This window comes from Pristiophorus japonicus, chromosome 23, assembly GCF_044704955.1.
Source record: "Pristiophorus japonicus isolate sPriJap1 chromosome 23, sPriJap1.hap1, whole genome shotgun sequence".
In the NCBI taxonomy this organism is placed as follows: domain Eukaryota; kingdom Metazoa; phylum Chordata; class Chondrichthyes; family Pristiophoridae; genus Pristiophorus; species Pristiophorus japonicus.
Genome location: NC_091999.1, coordinates 31,860,838 through 31,873,210, shown reverse-complemented (window position 1 = coordinate 31,873,210; position 12,373 = coordinate 31,860,838). Strand labels below are relative to the sequence as shown.

The 12,373-nt window shown below is 47.8% G+C and overlaps 1 non-coding gene and 1 pseudogene across 1 annotated transcript; one reads left to right on the top strand and one right to left on the bottom strand.

Annotated features, from left to right (window-relative positions):
* Positions 1-800: 800 nt before the first annotated feature.
* Positions 801-881, bottom strand: trnas-aga (transfer RNA serine (anticodon AGA)). The gene has a single exon. It is a non-coding gene; the product is annotated as a tRNA-Ser (tRNA).
* An 11,021-nt stretch (positions 882-11,902) lies between these two features.
* Positions 11,903-12,104, top strand: LOC139235759 (U2 spliceosomal RNA; annotated as a pseudogene).
* The last annotated feature ends 269 nt before the right edge of the window (positions 12,105-12,373 follow it).

Genomic DNA, 12,373 nt, shown 5'->3' with positions numbered 1-12,373 from the left:
ATTGAGTTTTAAGGCCAACGCCTCAACCACTCGGCTATCCTGGTCCTGTGAGAACCTGGATTCTGTCTCTGTGAGAATCTGGGCTTCAACCCCAACCCCACATAGAAACACATACACATCGGCTTTCAGTGAGCATTTACGAACATTTTTAGTAATATTGAGACCGGGGCAACTCTCCTATTCTTTTTCGAGTAATGCACTGGGAACTTTCATATCCACCCGAGGGTGCAGACGGAGCTTCAATTTAACATTTCATCCGAAAGTCAACATCTTCAACATTGCAAAATTCCCCATGAGCTGCACTTGAGTGTTAGCCAAGATGAAATGCTCAAGTCTCAAGAGTGCGACTTGAACACACATACTCCCGATTCAGTCGAGAATGCTGCCACTGAACCAAGCCGATACAAAAGTTCACAACCGTATTATTTCCCCCAAGTCTTTTTTTAAGTTCCAGGGCATACAAAATTCATGGTGATGATTTCCACAGACAGTTGCACATACACAGAGACATATGGAGAGATAGACAGACACAGACACACACATAACCAAAAATTTGCACGCACCAACAGACATGCACAGATGCCTTGGACATCTCGAGGGATAGACAGGCTGAATCACTGTCGCAAATTTGACTGATATTTGCGATTTCTTAAACGGATGTATCGTGAATATTGCAGATAAATAAAAATGAGAAAAACATGTAAGTTTTGAAAGGTGTGGGACGTTATTCCATCTATCTGAGGATCAGTTTCGCAGAAAATTGGTCAAATTGTGAAATGGAATGGAAAACGCGAGAGAGTCGTAGTCGGCAGGATTCGAAACTGCGCGGGATAACCCAATGGATTTCTAGTCCATCGCCTTAACCACTCGGCCACGACTACTGTGTCGCTGCCTTTTTAAACGTTACTCAGAACAAACTCAGTCATCCATCTCTGTGCAGCAGACGGACAAAGATTCCTGAAAAATTCTCCGTTTGCTAAAAATCTGGACGAGGCAATCTCCTCTACCTATATTTTTACAGTTCTTTTTTGCTCTTTTCAATATGAATCTCGACCAAGAAACAGAAGTAAAATTCTACATTTTGAAACAACTGCCTCCCCGTTGGGGAATTGAACCCCGGTCTCCCGCGTAACAGGCGGTGATACGCACCACGATACTAACGAGTAACTGACGGGTACCAGTTCTGTCAGAGCAGGAATCGAGCCAATGTGAACAGAACTGGACACTATGAGAAGTCGACAGACACATTGAGAGACAGAGACAAACCGACAAACAGGGGGAGACAGACAGCGAGATAGAGACAACGAGAGTCAGTTTGAGTGAGACTGAGAAGGAGAGGCAGACTGCGTGAGAAAAAGACTCAAATATGAACATATACAGAGATGCGGGGTACGAACCCACGCGGGAAAAGCCCATTGAATTTTAAGGCCAACGCCTGAACCACTCGGCTTTTCTGGTCCTGGCAAAATCTGGATTCTGTCTCTGTGAGAATCTGGGCTTCAACCCCAACCCCACAAACAAACACATACACATCACACTCCCTCAGTACCCTGTGTTATTCACACTCCCTCAGTACCCTGTGTTACTCACACTCCCTCACTACCCTGTGTTACTCACACACCCTCAGACTCCTGTGTTACTCACACTCCCTCAGTACCCTGTGTTACTCACACTCACTCAGTAACCCGTGTTACTCACACTCCCTCTGTCCCCTGTGTTACTCACACTCCCTGAGTACCATGTGTTACTCACACTCCCTCAGTGCCCTGAGTTACTCACTATCCCTCAGTACCCTGGGTTAGTAACACTCCCTCAGTACCTTGTGTTACTCACACTCCCTCAGTATCCTGTGATACTCACACTCCCTCAGTACCCTGTGTTACTCACACTCCCTCAGTACCCTGCGTTACTCACAGTACCTCACTAACCTGTGTTACTCACACTCCCTCAGTAACCTTTGTTTCTCACACTGCGTCAGTACCCTCAGTTAGTGACAATCCCTCAGTACCTTGTTTTACTCACAGTCTCTCAGTACCCTGTGTTACTCACAATCACTCAGTAACCTCTGTTACTCACAATCACTCAGTAGCCTGTGCTACTCACAGTCCTTCAGTACCCTGTGTTCCTCACTCTCCCTCAGTACCCTGTGTTACTCAAACCCCCTCAGTTTCCTGTGTTATTCACACTCCCTCAGTATCCTGTGATACTCACACTCCCTCAGTACCCTGTGTTACTCACACTCGCTCCGTCCCCTGTGTTACTCACACTCCTTCAGTACACTGTGTTACTCACACTCCCTCCGTACCCTGTGCTACTCACACTCCTTCAGTACCCTTTGTTCCTCACACTCCCTCAGTTCCCTGTGTTACTCAAACCCCCTCAGTTTCCTGTGTTATTCACACTCCCTCAGTACCTGTGTTATTGACACTCTCTCAGTACGCTGTGTTACTCACACACCCTCAGTCTCATGTGTTACTCACAATCCCTCAGTACCGTGTGTTACTCAAACTCCTCAGTAGCCTGTGTTACTCACACCACCTCAGTAACCTGTGTTAGTCAAATTCCATCAGTACCCTGTGTTACTCACACTCCCTTATTACCCTGTGTTACTCACACTCCCTTAGTACCCTGTGTTACTCACACTCCCTCTGTATCCTGTGTTACCCACACCCCCTCAGTACCCTGTGTTTCTCACACTCCCTCAGTACCCTGTGTTAGTCACACTCCCTCAGTATCCTGTGTTACTCACATTCCCTCAGTAACCTGTGTTTCTCACACTCCCTCAGTACCCTATGTTACTCACACTCCCTCAGTACCCTATGTTTCTCACACTACCTCAGTACCCTGTGTTACTCACACGTCCTCAGTACCCTATGTTAATCACACTCCCTCAGTACCCTGTGTTATTCACACTCCCTGAGTACCCTGTTTTACTCACACTCCCTCAGAACCCTGTGTTACTCACACTCCCTCAGTATGCTGTATTACTCACGTGCCCTCAGTACACTGTGTTACTCACACCCCCTCAGTAACCCGTGTTACTCACACTCCCTCTGTCCCCTGTGTTACTCACACTCCCTGAGTACCATGTGTTACTCACACTCCCTCAGTGCCCTGAGTTATTGACGCTCGTTCAGTACCCTGTGTTACTCACTCTCCCTCCCTCCCCTGTGTTACACACTCTCCTTCAGTCGCCTGTGTTACTCACACTACCGCACTATCCTGTGTTAGTCAAACGCTCTCAATCCCCTGTGTTAATCAGACTCCCTCAGTACCTGTGTTACACACACTCACTCAGTACCCTGTGTTACTCACACTCACTCAGTATCCTGCGATACTCACACTCCCTCAGTACCCTATGTTAATCACACTCCTCAGTACCCTGTGTTATTCAAATTCCCTCAGTACCCTGTGTTACTCGCACTCCCTTATTACCCAGTATTACTAACACTCCCTTAGTACCCTGTGTTACTCACACTCCCTCTGTATCCTGTGTTACTCACACTCCCTTAGTACCCTGTGTTACTCACACTCCCTCTGTATCCTGTGTTACTCACACTCCCTCAGTACCCCATGTTACTCACATTCCCTCAGTATCCTGTTTTTCTCACACTCCCTCAGTACCCTGTGTTACTCGCACTCCCTCAGTAACCTGTGTTATTCACACTCCCATAGTACCCTGTTTTACTCACACTCCCTCAGTACCCTGTGTTACTCACACTCCCTCAGCATGCTGTATTACTCACGTGCCCTCAGTACACTGTGTTACTCACACCCCCTCAGTAACCCGTGTTACTTACACTCCCTCTGTCCCCTGTGTTACTCACACTCCCTGAGTACCATGTGTTACTCACACTCCCTCAGTGCCCTGTTTTACTCACAATTCCTCAGTACCCTGGGTTAGTAACACTCCCTCAGTACCCTGTTTTACTCACACTCCCTCAGAACCCTGTGTTACTCACACTCCCTCAGTATGCTGTATTATTCACGTGCCTTCAGTACACTGTGTTTCTCACACTCCCTCAGTACCCTGTGTTACTCACACACCCTCAGTAACCTGTGTTACTCACAATCCTTCAGTACCCTGTGTTACTCACACTCCCCCGTCCCCTGAGTTACTGACGCTCGTTCAGTACCCTGTGTTACTCACTCTCCCTCCCTCCCCTGTGTCACACACTCCTTCAGTCGCCTGTGTTACTCACACTACCGCACTATCCTGTGTTAGTCAAACGCTCTCAATCCCCTGTGTTAATCAGACTCCCTCAGTACCTGTGTTACACACACTCACTCAGTACCCTGTGTTACTCACACTCACTCAGTATCCTGCGATACTCACACTCCCTCAGTACCCTATGTTAATCACACTCCTCAGTACCCTGTGTTATTCAAATTCCCTCAGTACCCTGTGTTACTCGCACTCCCTTATTACCCAGTATTACTCACACTCCCTTAGTACCCTGTGTTACTCACACTCCCTCTGTATCCTGTGTTACTCACGCTCCCTCAGTACCCCATGTTACTCACATTCCCTCAGTATCCTGTTTTTCTCACACTCCCTCAGTACCCTGTGTTACTCGCACTCCCTCAGTACCCTGTGTTATTCACACTCCCATAGTACCCTGTTTTACTCACACTCCCTCAGTACCCTGTGTTACTCACACTCCCTCAGTATGCTGTATTACTCACGTGCCCTCAGTACACTGTGTTACTCACACCCCCTCAGTAACCCGTGTTACTCACACTCCCTCTGTCCCCTGTGTTACAAACACTCCCTGAGTACCATGTGTTACTCACACTCCCTCAGTGCCCTGTTTTACTCACAATTCCTCAGTACCCTGGGTTAGTAACACTCCCTCAGTACCTTGTGTTACTCACACTCCCTCAGTATCTAGTGATACTCACACTCCCTCATTACCCTGTGTTACTCACATTCCCTCAGTACCCTGCGTTACTCACAGTACCTCACTAAACTGTTTTACTCACACTCCCTCAGTAACCTTTGTTACTCACACTGCGTCAGTACCCTCAGTTAGTGACAATCCCTCAGTACCTTGTGTTACTCACAGTCCCTCAGTACCCTGTGTTATTCACAATCACTCAGTAACCTCTGTTACTCACAATCCCTCAGTACCCTGTGTTACTCACACTCCCTCCGTCCCCTGTGTTACTCACACTCCTTCAGTACACTGTGTTAATCACACTCCCTCCGTACCCTGTGTTACTCACACTCTTTCAGTTCCCTGTGTTACTCACACTCACTCAGTACCCTGTGTTACTCAAACCCCCTCATTTCCCTGTGTTATTCACACTCCCTCAGTACCTGTGTTATTGAAACTCTCTCAGTACGCTGAGTTACTCCACACCCTCAGTCCCATGTGTTACTCACAAGCCCTCAGTATCGTGAGTTACTCAAACTCCTCAGTAGCCTGTGCTACTCACACCACCTCAGTAACCTCTGTTACTCACACTCCCTCAGTACCCTGTGTTATTCACACTCCCTCAGTAATCTGTGTTACTCACACTCACTCAGTACCCTCTGTTCCTCACACTCCATCAGTATCCTGCGATACTCACACTCCCTCAGTAACCTGTGTTACTCACATTCCCTCAGTAACCTGCATTACTCACAGTACCTCAGTAACCTGTGTTACTCACACAGCCTCAGTACCCTTTGTTACTCACACTCCGTCAGTACCCTCTGTTACTGACAATCCCTCAGTACCTTCTGTTACTCACAGTTCCTCAGTACCCTGTGTTCCTCACAATCCCTCAGTAAACTGTGTTAATCACAATCCCTCAGTACCCTGTGCTGCTCACACTCCCTCAGTACCCTGTGTTATTCACACTCCCTAAGTACCCTGTCTTACTCACACTCCCTCAGTACCCTGTGTTATTCACACTCCCTAAGTACCCTGTCTTACTCACACTCCCTCAGTACGCTGTGTTACTCACAATCCCTCAGTACCCTGTGTTACTCCCACTCCCTCGGGACCGTGTGTTGCTCACACTCCCTCAGTATCCTGTGTTACCCACACCCCCTCAGTACCCCGTGTTACTCACACTCCCTCAGTACCCTGTGTTACTCACACCCCCCAGTACCCTGAGTTACTCACACTCCCTCAGTATCCTGTGTTTTGAACACTCATTCAGTAACATGTGTTTCTCACACTCCCTCAGTAACCTGTGTTACTCACACTCCCTCAGTACCCTGTGTTTCTCACACTACCTCAGTACCCCGTGTTACTCACACGGCCTCAATACCCTATGTTAATCACACTCCCTCCGTACCCTGTGTTACTTACACTCCCTCAGTACTCTCTATTACTCACACTCCCTCAGTACCCTGTGTTGCTCACAATCCCTCAGTAACCTGTGTTACTCACATTCCCTTAGTACCCTATGTTACTCACACTCCCTCAGTATGCTGTATTACTCACGTGCCTTCAGTGCACTGTGTTTCTCACACTCCCTAAGTAGCCTGTGTTACTCACACACCCTCAGTACCCTGTGTTACTCACACTCCCTCAGTACCCTGTGTTCCTCACAATCCCTCAGTAACCTGTGTTACTCACAATCCTTCAGTACCCTGTGTTACTCATACTCCCCCGTCCCCTGAGTTACTCACACTCGTTCAGTACCCTGTGTTTCTCACTCTCCCTCCATCCCCTGTGTTACACACTCTCCTTCAGTAGCCTGTGTTACTCACACTCCCTCAGTATCCTGTGTTACTCAAACCCCCTCAATCCCCTGTGTCAATCACACTCCCTCAGTAGCCTATGTTAATCACACTCCTCAGTAGCCTGTGTTACTCACACACCCTCAGTCCCCTGTGTTATTCAAATTCCCTCAGTACCCTGTGTTACACACACTCCCTTATTACCCAGTGTTACTCACACTCCCTTAGTACCCTGTGTTACTCACACTCCCTCTGTATCCTGTGTTATTCACACTCCCTCAGTACCCCATGTTACTCACACTCCCTCGGTACCCTGTGTTACTCACACTCCCTCAGTACCCTGTGTTACTCACACTCGCTCAGTACCCTGTGTTATTCACACTCCCTAAGTACCCTGTCTTACTCACAGTTCCTCAGTACCCTGTGTTCCTCACAATCCCTCAGTAAACTGTGTTACTCACAATCCCTCAGTAACCTGTGCTGCTCACACTCCCTCAGTCTCCTGTGTTACTCACACTCCCTCAGTTCCCTGTATTACTCACACTCCCTTTGTATCCTGTGTTACCCACACCCCCTCAGTACCCCGTGTTACTCACACTCCCTCAGTACCCTGTGTTACTCACACTCCCTCAGTACCCTGAGTTACTCACACTCCCTCAGTATCCTGTGTTTCTCACACTACCTCAGTACCCTGTGTTACTCACACGTCCTCAATACCCTATGTTAATCACACTCCCACCGTACCATGTGTTACTCACACTCCCTCAGTACTCTCTATTACTCACACTCCCTCAGTACCCTGTGTTGCTCACAATCCCTCAGTAACCTGTGTTACTCACAATCCTTCATTACCCTGTGTTACTCATACTCCCCCGTCCCCTGAGTTACTCACACTCTCTCAGTACCCTGTGTTATTCCCACTCCCTTAGTATCCTGTTTTACTCACACTCCCTCAGAAACCTGTGTTACTCACACTCCCTCAGTATCCTGTGTTACTCAAACCCCCTCAATCCCCTGTGTCAATCACACTCCCTCAGTAGCCTATGTTAATCACACTCCTCAGTAGCCTGTGTTACTCACACACCCTCAGTCCCCTGTGTTACTCACAATCCCTCAGTACCCTGTGTTATTCAAATTCCCTCAGTACCCTGTGTTACTCACACTCCCTTATTACCCTGTGTTACTCACACTCCCTTAGTACCCTGTGTTACTCACACTCCCTCTGTATCCTGTGTTATTCACACTCCCTCAGTACCCCATGTTACTCACACTCCCTCGGTACCCTGTGTTACTCACAATCCCTCTGTATCCTGTGTTACTCACACTCCCTCAGTACCCTGTGTTAGTCACACTCGCTCAGTACCCTGTGTTACTCACACTCCCTCAGTACCCTGTGTTAGTCACACTCGCTCAGTACCCTGTGTTACTCACCCGTCCGCAGTGCCCTATGTTACTCACACTCCCTCCGTACCCTGTGTTACTCACACTCCCTCAGTATCCTGTGTTACTCACACTCCCTCAGTACCATGTGTTTCTCACAATCCCTCAGTAACCTGTGTTACTCGCACTCCCTCAGTGCCCTGTGTTATTCACACTCCCATAGTACCCTGTTTTACTCATACTCCCTCAGTACCCTGTGTTACTCACACTCCCTCAGTGTGCTGTATTACTCACGTGCCCTCAGTACCCTCTGTTTCTCACACTCCCTCAGTACCCTGTGCTACTCACACACCCTCAGTAACCTGTGTTACTCACACTCCCTGAGTACCCTGTGTTACTCACACCCCCTCAGTAAACCGTGTTACACACACTCCCTCTGTCCCCTGTTTTACTCACACTCCCTGAGTACCATGTGTTACTCACACTCCCTCAGTCCCCTGTTTTACTCACAAACCCTCAGTACCCTGGGTTAGTAACACTCCCTCAGTACCTTGTGTTACTCACAGTCCCTCAGTACCCTATGTTACTCACAATCCCTCAGTAACCTCTGTTACTCACAATCCCTCAGTACCCTGTGTTACTCACACTCCCTCAGTACCCTGTGTTACTCAAACCCCCTCAGTTCCCTGTGTTATTCACACTCCCTCAGTACCTGTGTTATTGACACTCTCTCAGTACGCTGAGTTACTCACACACCCTCAGTCCCATGTGTTACTCACAATGCCTCAGTACCGTGTGTTACTCAAACTCCTCAGTCGCCTATTTTACTCACACCACCTCAGTAACCTGTGTTACTCACACTCCCTCAGTACCCTGTTATTCACACTCCCTCAATAATCTGTGTTACTCACACTCACTCAGTACCCTGTGTTACTCACACTCCCTCAGTATCCTGCGATACTCACACTCCCTCAGTAACCTGTGTTACTCACACTCCCTCAGTAAACTCCATTACTCACAGTACCTCAGTAACCTGTGTTACTCACACTCACTCAGTACCCTGTGTTACTCACACTCCCTCAGTTCCCTGTATAACTCACACTCCCTCATTAACCCGTGTTACTCACACTCCATCTGTCCCCTGTTTAACTCACACTCCCTGAGAACCATATGTCACTTACACTCCCTCAGTACCCTGGGTTAGTAACATTCCCTCAGTACCTTGTGTTACTCACACTCCCTCAGTATCCTGTGATAATCACACTCCCTCAGTACCCTGTCTTACTCACACTCCCTCAGTACCCTGCGTTACTCACAGTACCTCACTAACCTGTGTTACTCACATTCCCTTAGTACCCTGTGTTACTCACACTCCCTCAGTACCCTGTGTTATTCACACTCCATTAGTACCCTGTTTTACTCACACTCCCTCAGAACCCTGTGTTACTCACACTCCCTCAGTATGCTGTATTACTCACGTGCCCTCAGTACACTGTGTTTGTCACACTCCCTCAGTACCCTGTGTTGCTCACACACCTTCAGTACCCTGTGTTACTCACACTCCCTCAGTACCCTGTGTTCCTCACAAACCCTCAGTAACCGGTGTTACTCACAATCCTTCAGTACCCTGTGTTACTCACACTCCCCCGTCCCCTGAGTTATTGACGCTCGTTCAGTACCCTGTGTTACTCACTCTCCCTCCGTCCCCTGTATTACACACTCTCCTTCAGTAGCCTGTGTTACTCACACTCCCTCAGTATCCTGTGTTACTCAAACCCCCTCAATCCCCTGTGTTACTCACACTCCCTCTGTACCTGTGTTACTCATACTCTCTAAATACGCTGTGTTACTCAAACGCCCTCGGTCCCATGTGTTACTCACAATCCCTCAGTACCCTATGTTAATCACACTCCTCAGTAGCCTATGTTACTCACACACACTCAGCCCCTGTGTTACTCACAATCCCTCAGTAGCCTATGTTATTCAAATTTCCTCAGTACCCTGTGTTACTCACACTCCTTTATTACCCAGTGTTACTCACACTTCCTTAGTACCCTGTTTTACTCACACTCCCTCTGTATCCTGTGTTACTCACACTCCCTCAGTACCCCGTGTTACTCACACTCCCTCAGTACCCTGTGTTACTCACACTCCCTCAGAACCCTGTGTTTCTCACACTCCCTCAGTACCCTGTGTTATTCACACTCCCTTAGTACCCTGTGTTTCTCACACTCCCTCAGTACCCTGTGTTACTCACACTCCCTCCGTACCCTGTGTTACTCACACTCCCTCAGTACCCTGTGTTACTCACACTCCCTCAGTATCCTGTGTTTCTCACAATCCCTGAGTAACCTGCGTTACTCACACTCCCTTAGTACCCTGTGTTACTCACACTCCCTCAGTACCCTGTGTTATTCACACTCCCTTAGCACCCTGTTTTACTCACACTCTCTCAGTACCCTGTGTTACTCACACTCCCTCAGTATGCTGTATTACTCACGTGCCCTCAGTACACTGTGTTTCTCACACTCCCTCAGTACCTTGTGTTACTCACACACCCTCAGTAACCTGTGTTACTCACACTCCTTGAGTACCCTGTCATACTCACACCCCTCAGTAACCCGTGTTACTCATCACTCCCTCTGTCCCCTGTGTTACTCACACTCCCCGAGTACCATGTGTTACTCATACTCCCTCAGTGCCCTGTTTTACACACACTCCCTCAGTACCCTATGTTACTCACAATCCTTCAGTACCGTGTGTTATTCACACTCCCTCAGTAATCTGTGTTACTCACACTCCCTCAGTACCCTCTGTTACTCACAGTCCCTCAGTCCACTGTGTTACTCACACATCCTCAGTCCCCTGAGTTACTCACACTCCCTCAGTAATCTTTGTTACTCACACTGCGTCAGTACCCTCAGTTAGTGACAATCCCTCAGTACCTTGTGTTACTCACAGTCCCTCAGTACCCTGTGTTACTCACACTCCTTCAGTACACTGTGTTCCTCACACTCCCTCCGTCCCCTGTGTTACTCACACTCCTTCAGTACACTGTGTTACTCACACTCCCTCCGTCCCCTGTGTTACTAACACTCTTTCAGTACCCTGTGTTCTTCACACTCCCTCAGTACCTGTGTTATTGACACTCTCTCAGTAAGCTGTGTTACTCACACAGCCTCAGTAACATGTGTTACTCACAATCCCTCAGTACCCTGTGTTATTCACACTTCCTCAGTAATCTGTGTTACTCACATTCACTCAGTACCCTGTGTTACTCACACTCCCTCAGTATCCTGCGATACTCACACTCCCACAGTAACCTGTGATTACTTGTTAGTTATTAGTTACAACTCACTAATTAGTTACAAGGTTCGATTGGGATATGACTTGGCCAACTTAGAATTTAAAAAAAAACAAAACTTTTGTCAGCAACGAGAATGAAATCAAGGCATCAGCAGTTGAAACCACATGCTGTGTTATCGTTATCCTGTGACATAGTTACACAAAGGTCAGAAAGGGGAAGATAAAGGACGACAGTTTGTAACGCAGACTCAGGATGACCTAAAATACGGGAAACTGCAATCAGACAACTATGGCTGACAGAGATAAGCGCAGATCTAAAACCTATGGCCTTGCGATATGTAAAGAATTTATTGTTTTTAAACTTAATCAACTAACCTGAGATCCTGTGAGACTTTGTAACAATGTGACTTATTCCTGCAACTAACTGATGAAATTAATTTAATTACACTTAATAAACGGAGCCTGTTTACTTGTGCGTATAAATATGTGCGATATCTTGTGTTGGGGGAGTGACCAGCTCATCCGGTGATTGAGCAGCTGCTCCCACTTTCGCCTTTTGGCTAAGATCATGCGTAACTGACCTGACAGGAGAGTAACCATGACCCCAAAGTGGTTCTCCCTGGATCAGGAAGGTGGTTCTCCTATGCTTTTTGGAAATAGGAGGTGGGTGGGATGGATTGACCCATCCACCTCCATGGCACGAACCTGGTATTGCAGTACTTCCAGGAACGGTGCAGTGGCTCTCGGCCTTTTGGCTAAGAGCATTGGAGCAGAGTGATCCTTGATGTGTGCAAGGTGAACTCTGGCGTTCGTGATTTGACAAAGAATTGGGAAGATTGGCTACGAATTAAAAAAAAAATAAAAATAAAGAGTGCGACAAGCGAACAAAATGCGAGAGGAAGGCGAATGGAATGTTGGCCTTCATTGAGAGAGGGATGGAGTACAAAAGCAAGGAGGTCCTTCTGCAACTGTACAGGGTATTGGTGAGGCCGCATCTGGAGTACTGCGTGC